Source organism: Dipodomys spectabilis, unplaced genomic scaffold, assembly GCF_019054845.1.
Source record: "Dipodomys spectabilis isolate Male_0828 unplaced genomic scaffold, ASM1905484v1 ptg000038l, whole genome shotgun sequence".
Lineage (NCBI taxonomy): Eukaryota > Metazoa > Chordata > Mammalia > Rodentia > Heteromyidae > Dipodomys > Dipodomys spectabilis.
This window is the reverse complement of record NW_024870715.1, coordinates 3,848,895-3,875,113: the sequence shown is the minus strand read 5'-3', so window position 1 is coordinate 3,875,113 and position 26,219 is coordinate 3,848,895.

Below are 26,219 nucleotides of genomic sequence, written 5' to 3'. Positions count from 1 at the left end.
CAACATCTGCTGTCATGCAGCCGTGTTGCAAAATGTGATTGGCCAGTAAATGTCAACACCATGTTCTAAAATCTACATGCCACCCTTTCAATTTATCTTAGCGAGCAGTTCAGCTAACAATCATGCAGCATGTTTCAAAAGCCCTTGAATTCTAAAATGGAATTGTATGATTGCATTCCCATGGCAATAAGACACCTGTAAATTACAAACTTGTCATTTAATCAAGCATAAATGTAGGGAGTTTGTGCAACCACTGTGAATATACCCTTTTTTTATATCTATTTTCCAGGGAGGCTGAAGACCTCTTAATGATTATATACCATAACGGACTGCAGGTTTAACGTTGCCATGGTATTATGCACTTCTTTTCTTTTTAAAGAAGTGACTGGAATGTAGAGCAGATAATAAATCTAATTGATTGTTCTCTGTGCCACAGAGATAGGCTTTCTATTCTCTTCCTTTGTGTTCTGCCTCCCTTTCAATCCAGATAGGATTCGCAGGTATATACTTGTACAGTAGCAAGAATGCCTCTCAGCCAGAACAACCCCTACTTGATGAGAAGGAATAAACTCAAAATGATCCGCCTTGAAAAATGTCTATGTATAAAGAGCAGAGAAGAAAAAAAATACATTCACCACAGTCTGTCATAAGACATCAATGTGGAGGAAGACAATTGTTCTTTCCTGGGATATGAAGTATAGTCTGTAGGTTCAGAGCACCCAGAATTACAGATATAGTTATTTTAATTAAATGTGAGTTCAGGGAGTGAGTCTCAGATCCTCCAAATATTCAAGATAAGTGCATTCACAACACGTTTGATTGTAACTGGGATCTAAATTAATCATTAATTATTATTCAGAGTTTTTCTTTTTACCGACTGGAAGCCATTGATAACACAAACCACCCGATTTAATATCAGTGACTTTCATTTTCTTCTGCTGTACAAATTGATGAAAAATAATTTTTTTTTTTTTTGGGTCCGGTCGTGGGGCTTGAACTCTGGGCCTGGGCGCTGTCCCTCAGCTCTTCAGCTCAAGGCTAGCACTCTACCACTCAAGCCACAGCGCCACTTCCGGCTTTTTTTCTTTTTGCTTTTGTGGTGCTGAGGAACCGAACCCAGGGCCTCTGACTTGCAAGGCAAGCACTCTACCACTGAGCCACCTTCCCAGCCCGAAAAATAATTTTTTTATGGTAAGGTTTAACTTTGGTAATTATTTTTTACAAAAATCTTAAATAGTTGCCCTCTAGGTTGTTCCCTGTATGAAATATTTATATTTATAGATTGGAGGTAGTAGAAAAGTCATCATAATACTTCATCCTAATACTTCTCTAGCAGATTAATTCTTTGATAAACTCTGTCGGTGAATGAATTTAACTAAATTGGAGGGACTTGACTGCTCACACCGGACATGGAGGAATCTGACTGGAGCTGAGGCCTTCCTGGTTCCGTCAGGAATACTTCCTATGACTGCAAGCTTATTATTTTAGATATCTCAAAATGGCAGTAAGGAAATAAAGTTTTAAACAAGCATTTCCTATCTCCTCATAATAGGAATGTATACAGACACACCTCACTCATTGCTGCTTCAAATTTATAAATTATGGTAATACTCAAATGGTGTATTTTCACTTGGTATGTTAGACACAACTATTTTTCAAAGTTTAAATTAAAAATTCTAATTTTAAGCTGGTTGTTAGTAGCTCATGCTTGTAAAACCCTAGCTAATCAAGAGACTGACATCTAAGAATCACAGTTCAAAGCCAGCCTGGGAAAAAATGCACATGAGACTTTGATCTCCAATTAACCAGCAAGAAGCTAGATTCCTGGAGCTAGATTCAAGTAGTAGAGCACCACCCTTGAGTGAAAAAGCTAAGAATGCAAGGCCTTGAGTTCCAGCCCCAGTCCTGGCACTCATACAAAAGAAAATCTAACTTCATCTTAAAGGAAATGAATAAATCTACAAAATAAAAATAATATTGTTTTAAAGAGTAGTAACTGATTACAAACTATTGTGCTATTGGTTACAATGACAGTTTATTAACTTATTTATTTTCATTTTTATTTTTTGTCAATTGTGGGGCTTGAACTCAGGGCCTGGGCTTGTCTCCGAGCTTTTTCAGTCAAGGCTAGCACTCTAACAGTTTGAGCCACAGCACCACTTCTGGTTTTCCAGTAATTAATTGGAGATTAGAATATCAGGGACTTTCCTGCTTAGTCTGGATTGAACCATGCTCCTCAAATCTCAGCCACCTGAGTAGTTAGGATCACAAGCATGAGCCCACTAGCACATGGCTATAATGACAATTTAAAGCTACCTAACAGAGAGTCTCCGAAAATTCATATTATGTATGGTTCTTCTGTTACACTGCATAGTACTAAGTAAGAAGAAAAACTAGACATAGTTGAGAAGGTGCAATAGTTTAGGCTGTCCAGCCAGAGGACTAAGCACAGTTTCCATATCTTTTCTAGATAAGCATTTGAAACTTAGATTTACAGTAGTTGGCAGCTGATTTTTAAAAAATCTACTTATTTGTAATTGCTTTATACAAATTTTCTCAGTCTATGCAGAAAAAATAATGACAGTAGCTAGCACTGAAGATGATAGCAGAGATTAAGGTAAATTTACTACCTTTTAATTATATCATTTAAATGACCAAGAAAATAATTAAAATTTGTAATCTGACAGGCAGGCTCTCCTATTCAAAAATCAAAAAGGCTGATCATTTCTCATAAAGTATTAAATTTATTTTAAAGCTAAATTTGAATATGGATGACTTTTATTAAATCAATTTTCTCTCTCTCTGTCTCTTCTGTCTCTTTCTTTCTCTCTTTCTCTCTCTCTCTCTCTCAAACACACACACACACACACACATACATACACAGACCAACCACCAAGATAGACACACACTTGCCTAAATATGAAAACAAATATGATCACAGATGAAAACTGTCGTGATTCTATGAGCTATCTTTTTAATCTTCTTGGGTTTAGAAAAAAATTCAAGAATCCAGCCCCCTTCCTCGTAAAGACAAGAAGATTGAACGAGTCTCCTAACTCTACTGATGATAAGAAGGAAAAGATAAACCAGAGAAGTCATTCTTGCCTTTGGGGATTCACCTGGCAAATTGCTACTTAAAGAGTCCTGTCAATAAGTTCACTTCCTTACTGTCAGGAGCAATTCTCTACTGGCAGGAGATGGACAAGATGACCTAATAGATCTTTCTTTATCTCCTGGTCCAACGTTTCTTTTCAAGGAATTGGAACTGGAGCAAACAGGAACAATGTTTAGGGCTTTGCTCACCAATTTTGAACTTCAGAATTGTTAGTTGTATCTTGTACTCTGCTTTTTAGTGAATGTTTTTAACTTCTCTAAAATTCATCTTCCTTTTCTCACATATTGCATTGTTGTATTTATTTTTTTTAAACAATGTTAGTGAGTCCGCATTACTCCAGGACTTAACAATAAAGGATAGAAATTTCCTCTGGAAAAATTGTTTATGCTGTCCTAACATCTAAGTTACCTTAAGTTTTCTCATTTCATACATGCATCTTTTATTCAGTAAACAGGGTGAAAGATTAGAAGCAAAGACTTTTCAGCCAGGTTGGTATTTTATGTCTGGCTCTTCTAGCTTTGACCTGCAACAAGTCCACTAATCTCTCTTGAGATAATATTGGCTCCTCCCATAGGTGATTCGGTTATGTGAAACATCTAGAAGACAATCTGACATATTCCAAATATTCTTTTGCTACTTTTGTGTTGTTGATAATGATGAAGTTGATGTGGTGGTAACAGTGAAGTTACACTTCTGAAAAATATCAAATTATTCTCCAATAATAATGCCAACCCTCTTGTAAAGCTTTTTAAAGATCATAAAAATATAAGTAAATATGATTTATGACTAGAAGAAAAAATATTCTCCAATTACATACATTTTTTTCCTTGCCAATCCTGGGGCTTGAACTCAGGGCCTGGGCACTGTCCCTGAGCTTCTTTGCTCAAGGCTAACATTCTACCACTTGAGCCACAGCGCCACTTCTGCTTTTTCTGTTTATGGAATGCTGAGGAATATAACCCAGGTCTTCATGTATATGAGGCAAGCACTCTATCACTAAGCCACATTCCCAACCCTTACATACATTAAAAAATTCACTTTCAGAACTCAGGCCACTTCAGGGTTCCACAGTATATTAGAGCAGTAATGTTTACATTAAAGTAAGGAAATTATAAATTACAGAAGCCTCTTTAGAATTTATGTATTGTTTCTACCTTGCACTAGTAAGGCAAATGATATTAGTGTGCCCTCATTGCTCCACTTCTATTGTTGTATAAGATACAATAGTACTTGTGTAGCACAAGATAATCACAAAAGTACATGACCAGAAATATTTATGTAGCTATGGAGAGAACAAGCAAAGACCAGTTGTTTTTTAGAAAGGGCCATACGTTGTAGAGTTTCAGAAGTACCTTTTCATGAAATTCCTATTATTATTAATAATAAATTAACAAAACTTTCTACATCTCTAGTAACTTAAATTCAGAACAAAATCTTCTATAAGATCTTCCTCATTGGCTTTAATAGGAATGCAAATTCCACTGTGAATCCCCCCTGAACACATAATTTATTTGTGATATTATCATTCTTGAGGTCTGAGCATGTCATTAATTAGACTTTGAATTATTGATATGTTGCATCACCATTTCCTTATTTATGGCACTTCTCCATATCTAAGACAATGCTAACAGTGTGACTGGATAAAGAAATGCTGTTATTCAAAACTGATTTTCAAAACCACTTAATCTCCCAGAATTAGGGGACAGAAAAAGTGAGTGGTAGCACCAAAATTAGTTAAATTGAATTTATATTATAGAATTTAAATTGCCTTTCATTTTTTTCAAATTTCACAGCTCCAATATATAGTTACATTTCTAGGGTATAAAAATGTCTACTTAATCCTGGAAATAAAATCTGTTATTCCTATATAATTTGACATTAAAATTTTCTTTTTGAAAGGACTAAAACAGAGATCTGAGTACATCTTAGCAAAGTCAAACTGCTACTAAATACAGTTCATAAAAATATAGTAAATGCATAATTTTAATTTTTCACTGCTTCCTATATTCCAGATTAACAAGAGTTTACTATAGCCTGTAATTGTTTTGCCTATGAACTTGGAACCTAACATTATAAGAAAGATTCAACTAAGCTGCTGCCTCACTCCTGTAATTTTAGCTACTCAAAGCTGAAATCTGAGGATCACTGTTGAACAGACCTAACAAGAAAGTCCTTGAGATTTATCTAATTAATCACCAAAAAGCCAGAAGTAGAACTAAAGTTCAAGTGGTAGAGTACTAACCCCCCAAGCAAAAAAGCTCAGAGAGAGTGCCCAGTTGTTGAGTTCAAGCCCCAGGACTGGTTCACACACAGAAAAAGATTATTTATATTCCTCTAGTACTTCATTTCTTTTACTTTCAAACATTTGGAGAGTGGTCTTGTGAATGAGCTGATAACATACCTTTCCATAGTCAGTCTTCTTTGACATGAAAGTAAATTTCAAAAAAGACTTAGATGAGATCCCTATGGAGTGAGATTTCTAAACATGAAATTCTTTCCAGTTCAAATTTTTCAGAGGGAAAAAAATGCTTGGGAATAAGTCTTCATATTTCGATACCTTTGGAAATAAAGTTATAGCAACAATCACTTAATATAATAACTTTTCATGTTCCTGTCACAGATTCTTCTTACAGTATACCAGTTTTCCTCATTTTAAGGTTTTTTTTTTTTCAGTGATTTGTTGTTAGCCCTGTTTCCTGTTGGTATCTATTGAAAACTCCACAGTTACAATTTTAGCATTAAACTTTTCTCCAATACTGCTTGTCTCATTTTCTTTCATTGATCCAAAGTGACATGCCAAGTTAATGGAAAAAAGTGAGTTTATTTCTTTCCTTGGTTTGGTTACCTGCCTTCTTCATCAAGTAGCAGCAAATAAAAAGCACAACACCTCAATAACTTTTTCACATAATTAGATGAGTGAATTTTATGATGTTTCTTATAATTCTGCCAAACTTTTTCATCTTTCTCTTACCTTCTCTCTATCCTACTCCACACCCTCCAAAGTTAACCACAGCAGAAGTTGGACATCTGCTCACAAAAACATTTAGATTGCTAATGATTCTTCATAACATCTGTTATACTGCTACCGAACAGTTGTTGTTTCTTTAAGGAGACACGAGAGACAGGACCTATGTCACCTTAATAGTGGGTACCTTTTGAAAGTGAGCCCTATGCCTCTGGGAGCCATCCAAATGTGCTATTGTGTTCACACATAAACTTAATGCTTATGATGCACTGCAGTCTTTCTGATCAGAGTACTTTGTGACTGCTTATTGCAATGTTTGATAGATTTCTTTTTGTCTTCTCATTCCCATTGTTCATTATAGTTTCACTTTAAAAGAGGAAAGCTATTAAGAACAAAATGTATCTCATATCTCCTATTGAATTGAATGTGAATCTTTTATCAAAAACATTCAAATAGGCTTTGATCCCAACAACTCAATCTGTATGATAATTCACAATAAAGAAGTAAATCGAGAATATGGATGGGATCAAGTTTTTATTTGCTTTTTAGCAAACGAATTCACATCTATTCACAAATACAAATATTTTGCATGAAAATAAATAGAAAAGAATTTATTTTTAATATGTCTTCCCAGGGTATCCTGGAAATACCCTCCTGTCCCTTGCTACGAAAAGAAAAATAAGCTTTAAAAATTATATATTCAGACTATAAAAGTGAGGACTTATTGGTGAGACAAGATGTGAAACGCATAAAAAAACTAGTCCTCTGATAACCCAACAAGGAACTTCAAAAAACAAACTGGGCCACAGGAAAATGGTTTCAGAGAGCAGCTGATAGAAAAGTGCAAGACTGTTGTGTTTTGTTTTGTTTTGTTTTTCATTCACTTTCCATTCAGTTTTAGATTTAGTGAAATCTCGAGTTTGAATGAGGGTCACTTAACTTTTGTTCATCAGTGAATTGTTTTTATGTAGATTACACATTTCATACAAAATGTGTATATAGAGGTTATATATACATACATATATACATATTAATCTGGTAACATAAAGATGGTCAGCTTTCCACATTCTGAATAGTTTTATGAATTCCCATTGTCTTCAATCTGCAAAAAAGCCTTATTGCAACCTCTGGTGGATGAATCAATTATAATCCTAGTTTAAAAAAAAACAGAATTTAAAGTCTTCATAAGAATTTGAAAATCTGTATAAAGAAATTATTTTAAATTGCCTAACCAATCAAAACATTAAAATCAAGATGCAAATTGGAGATTATTTTTCCTCTGACTCATGGAGTCAAATGTATTCTTTTATTTTATTCACCTTATGAATATTCAAGTTTTATACCTGAACAATGACTGTCATACAAATTAAATCCTTGGCTTCTACTACTTTTGATTATTTACTTATAGTTAACCAATATAAGTGCTCTTGATATTCTGGATATTATTTTAAGCTGCTTTTTCTTATAAGTCATTTGTAGCTTATCAAACCAAAATAAATGACAGGTATACTGGTAACGAACTTTCTCTGGGATAAATGTGCAACTTGATGTTAAGCCACAAAATTTAAATTTTTTGCTTGTATTTTTTTTTCCTAAATGTTTACTAAGAACTATAACTTGAGAAATCATTAGGATTGATTTTTTGTAGAAAACAGATATTAATTGGCCCCAAAGAAATATTATTGCTTAAATAGATCATGTACTCACATATTGTAAAATAGAACATAAAATATACCTATACATATAACTGTAACTAAATTAATATCAGTATGCAAACTTTCCTCATCATTTTGAACATGTTTCCATTCAACTGTGGTTTCCATTAATTGTAGTGTTTCAAATCGAATAGGAGACAACTAGCCAAAGAAGTATGAGTCTACATCAGGCCCTGTTAGGCAGGAAGCCTTTAGAGTATAACTTTATTTCATTTTGTTTCTAAAGCTTACTTATATCCTTCCAATTCTCCCTCCTTCTCTTCCATCCTTCCATCTATTTTTTCTTCCTTCCTTCAATCAATCCTTCCATCTTACAATGCTTTCCTTTCTTCTTTCTTCCTTCCTCCCTTCTTTTTCTTCTTTCTTTCTTGCTTGCTTTCGCTTTTCTTCCTTTTTTCTGTGTAATGTAATATTTTAACAACTCTATGTTGTACATGTATCTTACACTTAAAAACAATTCAAGTGAAAAGGATGAACCTAGAACAAAACATGTTAGGTGAAGTAGGCCAAGTTAAGAGAGACAAACAGTGCATGTTTTCCTCATATGTGGAAGATAGACATAAAATATAACTGGACTTTTACAGGACTCTAGGCATTCTCACACAGTCAGTCAGGCCAAAGGAGGGTAGCAGTAATTTTCTGGAATATTAAAAATACTATATTATTGAAATGAATTCCAGGAAACACATCATGGGTTATTTAAATGTTGTTGTTGATGATGATTGTTGTTGTGGTGGTGTTTGTGTGTGATTTCTTTCAGTTATTTTTATTTATTTTCTGACTTTTTGATGGGCACAGGAAGGGAAGAAGGAAATATGAACAAATGCATTCATGATATTCAGTCTGCAGTATGTTGAAAATGAACTATACAACTTGTAGGCAGGGAAGGAAGAGAGAAACTTAGGGAAAATGAAGGAAGGTGTGACATGGTCCCAAGATAAATGGATAAGTTACTTGAATTATGAAATTGTAACCCATTTGTACATACATTAATAATAATAATAACTCATATAAAACAACACAGTATAATGGATAATACATTTCAAAGTGAACTGACAATACTATATCTCACTAATAATGGAACATTAAATACAATAAATGTGCACCAAAATACATTGGATTTAGGAATCATATATTGGTTGGATTACTACTACTCTTACTATTTCCTTTGAAGCAACAATTATGATTAATCCAAACTACTCCCTAACTTTTTTTATTGTTATCATAAAGGTGATGTACAGAGGGGTTACAGTTACATTAGTCAGGTAAAGAGTACATTTCCTATTGGACAATACCACCTCTTCCATTTTTTTCCAAGTTTTGCCCTCCTATCTCCATCCACAAGTTGGATAGTTCATTTTCAACAGTGTCCAGTGCTGCATTTGTTCACTATTTGTCCTTCATTATTAAACTGATTATTTTTCTCTTTTATTTTCTTTTTAGCCAGTTCTCCAACTTACATATTTCAGAGAAACAGTGATCCTGAAATTCAGGAGGTAGAGATCATATGGACTAGATCATGAGATCAACTATGTGGTGATTCATCAGATATTAAATATGAAATAGTGCACTATTTTGATGCAATATCTAAATTAATCTAATAGCTATCCAAGTGGTAAATCATTAGAAAATTTTTCTCCATTCATTTTAAACTAAAAAATACCCATCCAGTCAGAAAACTTTCTTATGTACAAATGTAATAGTCTCTCTGCTTTAGGATACATAAATTTACTCTTGAGACATTATGTGATTTTACTTGAGTATCTGTACATTCATCCAGCTTAGCATCAATTCCTTGGCCCTAGGCACTGGTTTTTCTTTCTTGCCATTGTAATCCTTGGGAAAAACATGGAGAAAAAAATGTGTAAGGAACTGGATGCTATGTTTGTTTTATGTTCAGAATTGAGTCAAATAAAGACATGTTTGAGCTGAAATCCTAGCTACTCAGGAAGCAGAGATCGAGGACTGCATTTTGAAGTCAGACTGGAGCAGAAAGTCTGAGACTTTTATATCCAATTAAACTTATCTCGAATTAACCACATCAAAAAGCCAGAAGCAGAGTCTGTGGCTCAAGTGGTAGAGTGCCAGCCTAGAGCAGAAAAGTCTAGGGACAGTGCCCAGAGTTTAAGAGCCCCAGCACCAGCACACATGCAGTTAGCTGTGATTGAGTAAATATTTCCAGAAAATTAAACAACAGTGCTATCCATTATCTAGTTTTTCCTTCATTTGCAGGAGAAGACAAGGACTTTAAAACTGCAAAATAATTTATATCTTCTTCCTTTCTTGATGTCATTGTTTTTGAAGGTGATGACAGCCTTTCCCACTTAGCACTACTTAGACCTCCTGAGTGGGTGGTGTCACTCTGGGAATCTCAGAACCTTGCAAAGTCATGTCTTTCCAGCTTAAGTATCATTACTTCATCCCCAAAGTCAAGAATGTATTTACATGGTTTTCCAGCCCCAACATAAACATGTTGTCAACTTTGATGGTAATAAGCCCTTACTGCATAAAGCAAAGCTGATTCAGCGATTAAACACAAGGCAAGAAAAAAAATCGAGTTGTGCACAGTGACTGCATTATGTTTATTTTAGAATAAGTGATATTTTAAAACTCATTTTAATCTTCTAACTCCTTAGAAAGGTCAAGATCATTATATTTTCCCCATTCACAAGGCTGTCTTCATTACCATGTAGATAGAAAATGATAGAAAAATAATGTATGGAGTGAAGCTGTCTTCAAAAAATCAGTGCAGAGACTTAGAAATATTCATTATCATAATAAGTTGGGGACTGTTCTTGCAGAACTAATGTTTGTGTAGTTTACTCATAGTCTTACAATATAGCTTGAAAGGTATACTAAATGGACAAAAAAAGGAAACAAGGTAAAAATAATTTAAAATAACCCTTTTTCTTTTTCCATCAGTATTAATTTAATTCTGAAAATTAAGTGAAAATCCAATTTACTTCTCAAGAAATGCATATTCTCAACAAGGAATAAATAATCCATTTTATTTCATTCAAGTTTAAAGTTATTCTGGTTTTTGTCTTGATTCCAAGGGAGCTGGGGGAGGAGGGAGCAAAGGCCAGTTCTTAAGCCAATCAAACGTTTTACTACCACCTTGTGGCAGTGTGGCTGCATGGCTAGTTTTTTTTGTTTGTTTTTGTTTTGTTTTTTAATTTTATTTTTAAATATGAGGCCTCTGAATCAAAATGAGCTTAGGCAAGGTGTTACTTTGTGATTCCCCAAATACAGAGTTCTGAGATGCAGTGTAAATGAGCAAGGAAGGATATGAACAGTGCTACATAATCACTCAGCTCTTTTGTCTTGAACTGAGGCATAAAACTTTTGAAGAAAACTATAGATATCCCTTTTAATCAGCTATATCAACTAGCTCTGAGCAACAAAATTCAAGATGATGTTAAATGTCAAAATTATCTTATAAGCTAATTTAGAGCAGTAAACAATAGCACTTTTTAATGGTTTTCTTTTATAATAAAGAATATAAGGAAGGACATGAGATAGCTCCATAAATATACTACCTAGATTAGATTTTCTACAGTTTGAGGAAAACTATATTTGATCACTTATAGGAGATTCTCTTTCTCTCTCTCTCTCTCTTTACTTTTTCACAGAAATATATAGAAAAAGTATATAAGTATATGCCATTGGCTGGTTAGTTGGAAAAATAAATCTGGGTATTTTTTAAAAGACATTTTAGTCTAAGAAAAGACTACTCGTTACATATTATTACCCCAATCTAAACCTTCCTCCTCCTGATTCTTCTTATCCAGACTCATTTTACTATCACACTAATTGAATTTAGCAATCAGTTTTATTTGTCTCTGGTAGAAAAACATAGAGATATTGTAGTTTCAGGACAAACAAATTTAGAGTCAGAGAGTCTTTCTCCTTTGCTCCAATCCAGGGGCTTCTTCAAAGTCACCTGTGAGTCTTGACCCTTTGTGTTTCCCCAATGTCTGGAGACAAACAGTCTTCTATTTTCTAAATGTACTCCCCATCAAAAGCTGTGCTATTCCCAATGCAATTTAACTTATTATTAGTAAGTTCTGCCTGAGGCTGGAGTTGCCTTTACATTCAAACTTCTCACATTGAGTCCAGGGACATACAGCTGGATATGTTTTGTTGGGCTACAAAGAATGTAAGAATGTACGAATGAGGAGTTACCATAATTTAACAGAACTTATAATTGATTTGCAATTAGATATCCCCTTCTCTTAAGAAGTGCTAAGCAAAACCTATTCATATTCTGTTTTAAGAATATGAGTGAAATAGAAAGGTCAAATACAGTGTTTATGCTCTTCAGGTTTTGATAATCACAGCTAATAAAGGTATTGCCCTTTCAGAGTATCTAGATAATGTTAAAAGGGTTTTCACTTAATTGTCTATATTTGTTTGATTCTGAAAAAGAAATCATTAGAAAGATGAAATTAAATTATGTTCCTCACTATCATGTTATTAAGTTGTAAAAATCTTCATTTGCATCAACATGATTAGATTAACATTCTTTTCTTTTGGTATATTTGAAGCATTTTAAAATGGTTGAAAAGAGATGAAATCCCTTCAATGTTTAGAGGTTTTGTTAGCTTTAAAATACAAGTCACATGGACAAAGACATAAAATATGCATACTAGAGTTTCCAACATGTATTTTATCTCACCTGTGACACTAAATGCTACAGAAATCCTTTCTCCATTCCAAAAATTCGCATAGAACTTTCCAATACACTATCTGCAGAGGCAGAAGGAAAAGTCAATAGTTCCTATTTTCTTTCTAACACTTGTTTCTTTTTTTTTATTGTGAAAATACTATACAGAGGGGTTACAATTACATGGGCAGGATAATGAGTACATTTCTTACCAAGCATTGTAGCCTCCTCCTTTGTTTCCCCTTCTTATCTCTTCCCATCTCCCACCCCCCTCCCCTCACTCCTCCCCTCTTCCCCTCACCCCTCACCTCCTCCCTGCCAGAGGTGTAAAGTTCATTTTTCGACATAAGGACTTGTATATCTCATTGTTGCAATGGGTTCATCTGAATCCGTATTTAAACAATTTCTTTTTGCCCTTCCCCTCCACAAATTATACCAACATCAAATACAGTGAGAGCAGGGGTTATACCGTGGAGGAGGGACATACAAAGCAACAAAGAAATAATCTTATAAATATGTTAGAAACAATCATGAGAAACAAAAAAAAACATTTGAGTACTTATCTTGGGGTTCATTCCCCTAATATCAACTTATCTGACCTTTTTTGCTTGTCTCAGACGTATACTAGTTATTGCAAATAAAGGAAACCATGGGATCTATGTTTCTTTGGGCCTGGCTTACTTCACTTAATATAATTTTTTCCAAGTCTTTCCATTTCCTAACAAATGGGGCAATGTCATTCTTTCTGTTGGAGGCATAGAACTCCATTGTGTATATATACCACATTTTCTTGATCCATTCATCTAGTGAGGGGCATATGGGTTCGTTTCATATCTTAGTTATGGTAAATAATGCTTCAATAAACATAGTTGTGCTGGTAGCTTTAGTATGGTCTTGTTTGTGATCATTTGTGATCATAAAAGCCCCAAAGTGGGATTGCTGGGTCATAGGGGTGCTCTATGTGGAGTCTTTTGAGGAACCTCCATACTACTTTCCAAAGTGATTAACTACTTGTAGAAAACTAAAGTTAGATCCTTATATATCACCCTGCACCAGAATCAACTCCAAATGAATCAAAGACCTCGGAGTCAAAGCAAACACTCTGAAAACATTACAGGATGGAATAGGAGAAACCTTAGGTCTCCTTGGCACAGGCCAAAATTTTCTTAACAGAGACCCGGAAACACAACAAATCAAAGAAAGGTTGGACAAATGGGATTGCATGAAATTGCAGGGCAAAAATCAGTAGAAAGCCCACCGATTGGGAGAAGATCTTCACTAGCCATACAATGGACAAGAGTCTCATATCTAAAATATACCTGGAACTCAAAAAATTAAATCCCCCAACAACAAATCCTCAAAGAAACAACTGCCCAATAAATAAATGGGCTAAAGACTTAAAGAGAAACTTATCTGAAGAGGAGAGAAGGATGGCCAATTGACACATGAAGAAATGCTCAACCTCCCTAGCCATAAAAGAAATGCAAATCAAAAGAACATTTGAGATACCACCTCACCACAGTTAGAATGTCTATAATCAAGAACTCTAATTATAACAGATGCTGGAGGGGATGTGGACAGAAGGGAACCTTACTGCATTGTTGGTGGGAGTGTAAACTTGTTCAACCACTTGTTTCTTTTTTATATGGAGAAGATGGTTCTCTTTGCAAAGCCATTGCTTTGAGTTAGGTGTAAATCAGTTCTATTTCCTCAAACCTTCCACCTCAACTTTATCTGGATTTGCTACCTAGAGGAATTTGAGAGTTGTATGTGGATGCTTTATTCCCAGCTGACTGCATGTTATCAGTTTGCCACCTCTTTAGTAGGCGAAGGGTAGTAACAGAGTTAAACACCTTTATTCCTCATTTCCTACTAACAATGAGTATTTCTTAGTTATTTCTGATCAGAAGTAGCCAGTGCCTACTCAAGAAAACATAGACAGCTTGAAATATATATATATTTAATTATCCTCTATAGTTGACAGTTTTTATAAAACTTATAACAATGATTCTAACTTGGTATTCTTCAATTACTTGCATTCCTTATAAATGAAGAGTAAATCTCTTTAGAAGAATGAGTATAAGGAAGTACTATTGGTGCTTATAGAGTATCTACTGAAATCTTAAGTAAGTCCAAATTAAAAATTGTTCATAGGCTGCTTAGCTTATGATTTATCATTGTATATTTGAGTTATTTGTAAATTTATTCAATGAGAAATTGACTACACAGTGATTGCACATACTTCTACAAATATCTGACTTCTCCCAAAGTATGTTCCTAAACTTTCATTGTTGAACTACAGGTGTTTAGATTGCGTTTAGACTGAAAACAAGCCATTGGTGAAAAATATGGTTTGTTTTGATATCAGCAGAAATTAAAGATCATTACCTCATACATTTGCCAACACTGGATAATATGTTTATTATCATTCTTCCAAGTTTGCTAGGAGAAAATGTCATATGATTGTGATTTATAAAGACATAATACACATAAATTTAGAATGGGAAGGCTATTTGGGAATTCATAAAAGGGGGAAACAACCTTAGAACATCATCAGGAGAAAGATGGAAACTTAAATTTTATGTTCCAGTACCTCTACATTGCAAATCTGGTTATTATAGTTTGTCCATCCTATCTCGTATTTGGACAATGAGACTTCTTTCTCAGTAATTTCTACATTTTCTAGCTTCTTAAAAATGTTTTTATATTTTATACATTACTTCTTTGACACTATCATAGCTTGAAGTAAGCCTTGTACTCACTCGCCTGGCACTCTACCACTTGAGTCACACCTCCAGGTTCTTTTGCCAATGATGTTTCAAAGATTTTTTTTGTATAATGGTCTTGATCCTCTGGACCTTGATCTTCTGTAGCAACTACTCCTGAGTAGTTTGGGTCACAGCTGTAAGCTACCAGCACCTGGCCTTGACTTTTTTTAATTTAAATTTTATTTTAAATAAAAAATTAAAACTAAAATTGTAAAGAGATATACTCTTCATTTATGTACAGAGGGGTTACAGTTATATAAGCAAGGTAATGACTATATTTCTTTTCCAACAGTGTTATACCCTCCCTCGTTTTTCTCCTACTTTCCCCCACACAAGTTGCAAAGCTCATTTCCAACATGTTTTGTGAGTATCGCTGTTGCATTGGTTCACCCTTTGTCTCATCATTTTGTTATTCTCCCTCCCTTCTCCAAATCCAACACATACACACACACACACACACAAATACAAAAATACACATGTATGTATGTGTGTGTGTGTATATGTATATATATATGAGATACGATGTACTGAAAAAAAAACTGTGACAACATGGGAAATGGGATAAACCAAAGGGAGGAAACTGAAAGAAAAAAAGAAAGAACTTCACACAGTACATTAAAAAACAAATTTTTTTTAAAAATCTTGTTTTCATGTCTTAGAGTTCATTTCACTTAGCATCATCTTATATGGTCCTATGTACATAGTTATTGAGCTATTGTGATCCTCTGCTAGGATTATCCTGGACATATACTAATTATTACAAATAAGGAAAACCATGGAGCCTATGTTTCTTTGGGTTTGGCTTATTTAACTTATATTAATTTTTCTAAGTCTTTCCATTTTCTTACTTTTTTAAAGAGCACTCACCTAAGCATTTTTATTTCAAGCCAGTTTCATCAAATATTCTCGTCTAAAAATAAAATCCAACACAAGAAATATAACTTATTAGTTTTAATGAATATATATAATGGAACAATAGGGAATATTAAGTAATCTATCTTCTCTTGAATTTCCTGAAAAGAATGGAACTACTATTCTTTGAATCTATAGCATTACAAAGCATGTTCTTAAAAATATATAGAAATAGATTCTAAATATCTGCAGTTCCAAGCTTTGTCTATATAAATCAAGTTGAGTAAAGATGTAAGTATAGTCTAGGTAATTTGATCAAGGTAGGACTCTGCCTCTGATTACTCAACTATAAGCACATGACATTTTGGCTCACTGAAGCCCAGAACTATCTGCATGATCTCAGACAGAAACACAAGCCTGTGGGAGATCTGAAAAAGCAATTGAAACCACAGTGGGAACTCTTGTTACTGCATTAAAAAAAGAAAGTCTCATGCCTTGTGATATACTGGTAACTGAGAAGGTCAGCCTTGCTGAAGAATGGATACTTTCATAACAAGGATCTCTTCATAACAAACGGTACCTAATACAGTAATTGACTTCACATCTGTGAAAATTTGACTACTGTAGATTTTTTACCTGTCAGTCTAATTTGCCACTGAATAATCCCAGGAAGTGTCATAGAACCTGAGATTGCAAAATGGGCCATGGGGTTGATGGCCATGCTTAGGGATTCATTGCCAATGAATAAATATGGTGACAAAATTTGGGAGATGCTGATATATGATTCTGTCAATAGCTATCAGTTACTTTCACAGAGAGACTTGAAAAGCTTCCCTCCTTTTTCCAAGGCGCCTTCATGATCTCCTCAGAATTGGTATAAGACCACCTTTCTGTATAACTGCTCGGAAAACAAAATTGCCTCTGACAGCCAGTGAAAACCAGTTTTGATCAGTTCTAATCACAATGTTGTTTAAAAGCACACAAGTTAGAAAGCAAATCATCACTCTTAGATGAGATTAGAAAGAATAACAAATTACTAACAGAGTTGAGTTCTACCGTAAAATGTATTTTTTTATTAATAAGTTATTTTTATTGTGAAAATACGGTACAGAGAGGTTACTATTACATGAGCAAGGTAATGAGTACATTTCTTTTCAAGCATTGTTGCTTCCTCCTTTGTTTTCCCCTTACCATCTCTTCCCTCCCATCTCCATGACTCCCTCCCCGCCATGCCAAAGTTGTAAAGTTCTGTTTTCGACATTTCATTGTTGCAGTGGGTCCACCTGTATCCCTATTTAAACAATTTGATTTTTTTCCTTCCCCTCCCCAAATGATACCAACATCAAATGCAGTGAAAACAGGGGTTATACCATGGGGGAGGGACATATAAAGCAACAAAAAAAATCACCTTATAAATATGTTAGAAACAATAGCAAGAAAGAAAAACCACTTGAGTCCTTATCTTTGGGTTCATTTCGCTTCTTAATGAAGTGTCTGTCATGCAGATTCCCCAAGGAATTCAGGAGACTGGGGACCCTCACTCTTCAGAAACCTCACCAGGTCAGGGAGCAAAATGCCGGACAGAATCTTTTCTCGTAGACTATTAATGAAAGAATATGCAATAAATCTTCTCAAAGAGTAGGAAGAGGAGCCACACATCAGTTTGTACTAAGGTACCTTTGACACTATACCTACAAGGGTAGGCATGGGTTTAGTGCATTTTACTTCAAGCATTTTAAAGATAAAAAGGCTAAAATCTGTCTATAATTGGTAATGCAAAATTAAAATCAATAGAAACAAAATGGAAAAATATCTTTGGCTCACTGGAGGAATGATGAAAACTAGACAAAAAATTTGTTTTTTTTCTCTTTCAACATTCCATATCTTTTGTTAATATTTACTATGCTTTGAAGTTTGATTTGTGAAAAGGTAAACCTTATATTTGCTTTTCATTGTGGTACTTCTTCCTTGTGAAAGTCTAAGTCTCTATTCATGACAGCTCCTTACACTACTCAAATGATGCAACAGAATGAATAATAATGTCATTTATTAGGAATCTACCATGTGCATAGACTTCAATGATAAATAATTTAAATCTTCAGGGCTATTTATGATATGTTTATGATATTCTTAACAGATGAAAGATTAAAGAATACATCTGTTCATGCATATATATACATATACCTATACATGTATATACATACATAATATCTATCTATCTATCTATATATATATAAACAGAGAAAGCGAGTATGTAAGAGAGAAAAAGAGGGGAGAGAGAGAAAGGGAAACAGAGGGAGAGATTGTGTTCAGGTTCAAACAATTTATTGGGTTAATTCAACATTTGACTACAGTTTAATTTGACACTAAAGTCCATACTTTTTCACTTTATCTCCCACTTCTGACATTGTGGGTAACAAAGATTGCTGACCGAACAAGACAAGCCATTTAATTAATATTGTAGGTGAACTAATTGATTTTTGGTCAGTGAATGCTAATGATAATTTCTCTTCATCCCTTGATGGTTCTAGTTATAGTTAATGAATCAAGAATGTGCTGATTCTTCTGAAACACTAAAGAATAGCTGTAAAAAAGGAACAGATAAGGGTGTGATATTCCTATGAATTACACAGAAATTATGTAATTGTTTTATCATTATGGTCACAATCCTTCTTGAATGACATGCTAATATTATATTCTCTTAGTAATGAACAGAAACTATCCTCCTATCTCATGTAAATATACTGAGCAAAGTGCATATTGAGCAAGAAGGAGAAGCTAAGGTTGTAAAAATATGAAAATCTTGTTAAAAGTGTATTTAAATTATCTGTATAAATATGTAGATTAAAATATGATTCAAATAAAATTAATCACAAAACTACTAGTATGCATGATAAATTACTGTAAACATTGTATTATATAGGTTGGATCTTACCCATAAAAAATGTCTCCTGAAATATCTTATTTACTTCCCACAAATCTACCTGGCCTCTTCCGACCTTCAGCTTCTCCTTTCCTGTTCTCCATCTGCCTGCCTTTTTCTCTCAATTCTGTGACTTGTGTTTACTCCTTCTTTGGATTTCTAAAATGTTGAGTGTCCTGTTTCTTCTTCTTTTGTTACTCTATACAGCATTTTTCTCTGCCTTATTTTGTTTTAATATTTTGTACAAATCTGTTACATCTCCCATATTTTTTCTTGCTCATTTCTTTGCTGTCAAATGATCTTCAACAAGTTTCCTTTTATGTTATCACTTCTTTTTTATATAATGATGGCACTTAAACCTATGCGTTTTCAGCTGAGCATAGACTTTTGTCTGTCATAAATTTCAGTAGGAAATTCTTCTTTGTTTCACTGATTTTTAAAGAGATGCTAATTTCTCATTTGATTTTTGCTTTGACCTAAGTGCTATAGAAGAGGATGGTTTTAATTTTCAATCAGTAAGGATGTCTGTGTCTTTCTATATTATGCATTTGTAATTGTGTTTGATTATATTTTGAAAATGGGGCTATAAAGTCTCTACTTTAAAATGATGAAAGCATTTTTATTATCTTTAAATAGTTATACAAAGGGGTTTTAATTCAACATGTCAATTTATATGTACAATGCATCTTGATTGTATCATCCCTTCTATCATTCTACCCTCCCCAGTGGCATTTTTATAAATGTTTCTATAAAAATGTAGCCAGAAAGATATTTTAAGCAATTCATGTATAACAATTAACCAGACTGTTAATTGAGTTGTTCTATTGGCTATTGAGATGAAGGGTTCTTTAGCATTATGATTGTATTTTCACCATTTGGGGTTTATAAGGGAAGTCATTTCCGTGTCATTTGTAATCTTGGGTGAGAGATGTTACCTTCAACAAAAACATCACATTTAATCACCGAACACTTCCTAACTGACACCAAATTTGCTTAGGTATGGTATGAAATCTGGAAAGCTGGACTTAGTCCTAGATTTTGATGGACTCGTGACTCATTTTGGTTGATATGTTTTATGTACACAATGTAAGAGAGATGGGCACAAATTGCCAACTCCTCTTGGATATTTCCATTCAATGCCATAACATGAACACATCAGCTTAGAGTCACTACAGCTATAAACAACATATCAAGAGAATAACTGTAAATTCATTTCATCCCTACCTTCCTTCATGGTGTGTGTGTGTGTGTGTGTGTGTGTGTGTGTGTGTGTGTATGTATGTGTGTGTGTGTAAATTAAACTCTATTTCATCTTCTTACGATATTGCTTTCGATGAAGACAGGAATTTATGGGCTATTTGAACTTCTTTAATGGATGTATCCCTAGTGGAAAAACTTAGACTAGGCCAATGTGGATCCTCACTTAATATTTATTAAATGTATGAGTCAATATTATGTTTGCTGATAAAGACTTAGCTATTATTTTGTCACATTTAGCTTTAAACTCCATCTAAAGTAATATTACTATCATAATAGCTTGTTTTGTTTAATTTTTTTAAAAACGTTTCAACAACTTCTCAACCTTTACATTTCACTTAAATCCGAGTTTCTTATTTTTTTCTATTTTTTTTAATTTTTATGATATTAGAGTTTGAGCTCAGAGCATTATGCTTATTAAGGAGGCATTCTCTCTCTTGAGCCATTCTGCTCTAGATATATTGAGATAATATCATGGGTTTTTGTTTGTTTGTTTGTTGTTATTTTTTCCCAGTCTGGCTTGGACTGTGGTCTTCTTATATGTTTCCTGCCATAGCTGGGATGACAGGTGTCTGCCGCCACACCCAGCTTTTTCTGAAATAGACCCTTTTGAACATTCTGGTCCAAGCTGATCTAGAACCTCAGTATTTCTCAAGACTAACAGGAGTGAGTCACTGCACCAAGCATGAATTGTTTGTTTATTTTGTTTTGTTTTTAACTGAAGCTAATACATTCTAAGTTTTAATCCAAGAATTCAACTTATTCTAATTTAGTTTAAGGAAATAACTTTTTTTCTTCATTCCTTTCTCCTCCCTCCCTCTTCCTCCTTTTCTCCTTCTCCCTCCCTCTTCCTCCTTTTCTCCTTCTCCCTCCCTCCTTCTCTCCTCTGTCCTTTTCCCTCCCACCCTTTCTCCTCCCTCCCTCTCTCCTCCCTCCCTCTCTCCTTCAACCTCCCTCTCTCCTTCTCCCTCCCTTTCTCCTTCTCCCTCCCTCCCTCCCTCCCTCCCTATCTCCTCTCTCTCTTTCATCCATCTTTCCTCCTTCTCTTCTCCATTCCTCCCTCACTCTCTCTTTCTTGTCTTTCTACTCCTCCTCCTCCTTCTTCTGTGCTTTTTTTTTTTTTTAAGAAACAGCACCAGACTTTGAGTTCAGACTCAATACTGTGCCACCTGAGCCATATGCACCATTCTTTCTTTCTGACTTGTGAATATTGAACCAGTTTTGCATTCCTGGAATGAATCCCATTTTTTCATCGTGTATGAGATTTTTGAATAGTTGTTGAAGTTGTTTGGCCAGAATTTTATTGAGAAGTTTTGTATTGATGTTCATTAAATAAATGAATCTATAGTTTGCTTTCTTTGATGGGTCCCTATCTGGTTTTAGGATGAAGGTTATGAGGGCCTCATAGAATGAGTTTGGTAGTGATCTTTCATTTTAGTTTCATTGAAGAGTTTGAGAAGTTTGGGAGTAAACTCTCCTTTGAAAGACTAAATAGATCTTTTTGATCCAGCAAACCCATCCCTGAGCATTTGCCCAAATGATCTCACACAGGATCACATTAAAGCTACCAGCACAACTATGTTCATTGCAGCATTATTTACCATAGCTGAGATATGGAAACCACCCACATGTCCCTCAGTAGATGAATGAATCAAGAAAATATATCTATATATAATGGAATTCTATGCTTTCATCAGAAAGTATGACATCTCCCATTTATAAAGAAATGGAAAAAATTGGAAAAAAATGTTATTACATGAAGTAAGCCAGACCCAAAGAAACATAAGCTCCATGTTTTCCCTCATTTGTAATAATTAGTAGATGCATAGGATAGTCCTAGCAGAGGTTCACAGTAGCTCAATAGCAATGTATATATGACCACATAAAATGATACTAATCAAAATGATCTTCATGGTATGGAAACAAAAGGATTTTTTGTAGTTGTTTTATTTACTCTTTTTCTTTTTCTTTAATTTACTGTTTGCAGTTATTTCTTTCATATTTCATTTTTTTCCTCTCTGGTTTATTCCCCATGGTCACTGTTTCTGATTTTGGTACTCTTTGTCTTGTATATAAGTTTATTGAGGAAAAGAAGGGAAATCACAGAAATGGTGGGACAATGGGTGAACCAATGAAACAGCTATAATCACTAGACACTATGTTGGAAATTAACTTAACAACTTGCAGCAGAGGGGAGTGGGGGAAGGGAAAACAGTAGAAAATGGGGGAGAGGATAACACTGTTCTAAAAGAAATATACTCATTACCTTATTTATGTAACTGTAACCCCTCTGTACATCACCTTTACAATTAAAAAAAAAATCTCACAGAGTTTCCTGCTCAGGCTGGCTTTGAACAATAATCCTCAGATCTCAGCCTCTTGAGTAGCTAGGATTACAGGCATAAGCCATGGGTACTTGGCTATAAAGACTTTTAAATTATCTCAATAGAAACCACCTTTTAACATTGAGAATAGCAAGAAATAAGAAGTAGTTGATGAAACCTAATAATCTACTCAAACAATGTCACAAAAAAGGGTACATTTAATGAAAATGGAGAAAGAATGTGTCTGGCACTATCATAACAAGGACAAGAAAAAGTGTGGAACAAAATAATTTGTGGAAATCCAAAGAAATTGTTCCCACGGGTGTCAAGGGACTTATATATTATATAGTTTCTATAATTTATTTTGAATAGTTCTAAAAGTGGTATTATCACTCTTCTATTAATCAGATATGACAGCAAAATGAGAAGATAAATGAAGCTTGTAAATGGAAAATTGGCTCTATTGTTCAAGATATATATATATATATATATATGTATATATATATATATATAATACTGAGTGCATAGTATACAGATATAGAATTAGTTTTATTCAGATGTGGTAAATGTGTCAGGGTTAGATTTTTTCTACAACAGTGAAATTCAGATAGTTATACAAGTATTAGAGATTAGGAAAAATATAAATTTATAAACTTTGCATTTTAATATTTTGATAGGACAAAAATCAGTTGGACATTGACACAATGAAGCAGAGTTCAGTCAGTGGTAGATTAAAAAGTGGTAGATTAGAAAGACCTTACTTCCTTGGTAATCTGCCTTCTACAATAATGATCAAACAGTAATAATAAAGTATATGGAATTATGAAATCAGGTAACAATTTTTAAGGTCTCCTTCAGGAAAACCTACATGGGAAGATTTGAAGAGACATTGGTGGGAAGGTAGGGATTATAAATTGCAGAGACAAGCTAAAACCGTAATTCGATATCTGAGTAAAGTTGATAAATCTACCCTGCAAGCCTGACACCATGCAGAATGAACAGTCTCTGTTTTCTTCTTAGATATACAATATCTGTTTAATGTCTGTTTCATATTGTACCTCTACCTCTACCCATCAGTTTCACTGTCTGGAGGTATCCAGAAAGAGTTGGAAGTCTTTTCCTCTGGTCCTTATGATCAAATGACTGGAAACAGCAATATCAGAAGCGTTATTCTGCTTATCTTTTTTTTTTGTTTTTCATCTTGTATGAGTCATAGAGTTCACAGTTAACCATATTACTTGATGAGAAACTACTTTGAAAAAAAACCGGACACAAATTTCCTAGTCTTTCTTCTTTCCTTTCTCTGGTTTTCTCTCCCTACTCAACTAATGTCAAGTATTTGTGAGGGATTTTTAGGGACACATTATGTTTGCATTTGATAAACCTCCAAATGTGAAAACCTTTAAATAGTAGATACTAAGTGTATAGTCTAAAAACTATATAGCATGAATATTATGTAAAATGACATTAGTATTGCTCATAAAATTCTGTTACTTGAATGAACATTAGAAACCATCTAGTAAGATGAGTATGGTAGTGATTTTTAATGCCAGTTGAAGGGAGACTGGGGAAGGAAGATTACAAGTTGAAGGCCAGCAAGGATTACACATGGAGACACAAAGGAAGAAAAGAAGAAAGGAAGAAAAAGAAAGAAAGAAAGAAAGAAAGAAAGAAAGAAAGAAAGAAAGAAAGAAAGAAAGAAAGAAAGAAAGAAAGAAAGAAAGAAAGGAAGGAAGGAAGGAAGGAAGGAAGGAAGGAAGAAGGGAGGGAGGGAGGGAGGGAAGTAAGAAGGAAGGAAGGAAAGAAGGAAGGAAGGAAGGAGGAAAGAAGGAAGGAAAGAAAAAAGAAAAGAAAGAAAGAAAGACAGAAAGAAAGAAAGAAAGAAGGAAGGAAAGAAAGAAAGAAGGAAAGAAAGAAAGAAAGAAAGTCATCTAGATTTTAATTCTTTAAATGGCCTGGGGTCTTCAGCTCAAGGCAAGCACTCTACAGCTTGAAACACAGCACCACTTCTGGTTTTCTTGTGGTTTATTGGAGATAAGAGTCTCATGGACTTTCCTGACCCGGCTGGCTTTGAACCACTATCCTCAAATCTCAGTCTCCTGAGTAGCTAGGATTATAGGCATGAGCCACCAGCACCTGGCTTCACAAACATTTTACAGACTCCCTAGATCACTTTTTACTAACCAGTCATATTAGTTGACTGGATTTTGTCCATGTTTGCCTAGCTATGATTGTACTATTTTGACTTTTTAAGTATTTTCTAATATCACTACTAGTTTTAGATTTTTTTAGATTCCCCCCCCCCAGGGATTATAAAATCACTATTTTATGGTATATAGGTGGGTCTACATTCATCAAAGAGCAGATGCCAAATAGGATTGCATTTATGTAAATTTGACTAGGAAGGAATGCCTGTGAAATAAAATGAAAGGAAGCTGAGAAGACAGGCTGCCATTTAGCACTTCCTACCAGCTCACTCCCTCTCACTTAATATAAATAAGAACTGAAATAATCCCTGTATATGTGGGCTAATGCAGTGACTCAAATGGTAAAGCACCTGTCTAGCAAGTATAAGGCTTTTAGTTTAACTTCTAGAACTGCCAATATAAATATATAAAAAGCATAACTTCTGGTGCTCCCCATTATCCATTTTGCCATGGTGATTAACAATTATTTCAAAACTAGGTACTTTAGGGTTGATTTTCTTTATCTATAAAGAAGGGCATTTCTTTAACTAATAGAAATCTATTTCTCTTTCCTCAAAAAATTATAATAAAAGGACTAAAGTAATGCAAAAACCCTCCATATTAACATAATAATACCATTCTAAACATGGAAATTTTGCTATTTATTATTAATATAAAATAAATGAGTAGCTTTACTTCTTACTAAAGTTTGGTTCTTAAGGATCGATTAGAGAGATAAAGCATGCAGTTTAAAATAAGTAGTACTTTCTGGTGGTAATATTTAGAAATTCTAAAAGAATTTATTAAATGCTTTGATCTACATCACTAAACAACAAAGGACAAACAAGGGAACATTTTTAAGGCTATCAGTTTTCCATTATCATTTCACTTGATAATGGGATAATACCTTCTTTCAAATTGAGATTAGAGAGTAAGTGAAGCAGCAAAAGACAATTAAGTTGAGCTACACTTGCTATCTCAAGTGCTCAGCAATATGAAAGCAGGCAAGATGCTGTTTATATTCACCAAGCACACAAACAAATCAAACTATAATGTCAATAAAGTCAGAGAAATTTCATCACTAAAATATAACTAAGCAATAATGACCAGGACAAAGGCAAAGTAACAACAACAGAAGCGATTTCTTTTTTTTTCCTCCTGGGTGAAGTCAAGGGCAACGGGAAAAGACTGGCGTTTTTCCTGCTATTATTAACTCGTTACGTTACAAAGCAGTTTTTTGTTTTATTCCTAAATGGGATTCTCCATTATTTTTGGGGCTACATAGCCTAACATCAACACAACTTAAATTCTTTTTCCAATTAGCTTTCCAACAATGCTTACATGTAGAGATCAAGCCTATTTACTGAGCATATCTTATTATATCAGTTTGGGCAGATATTTACACTCTCAATTCACTATTTCAGTGTCACTAGATAAAGAAATTCACA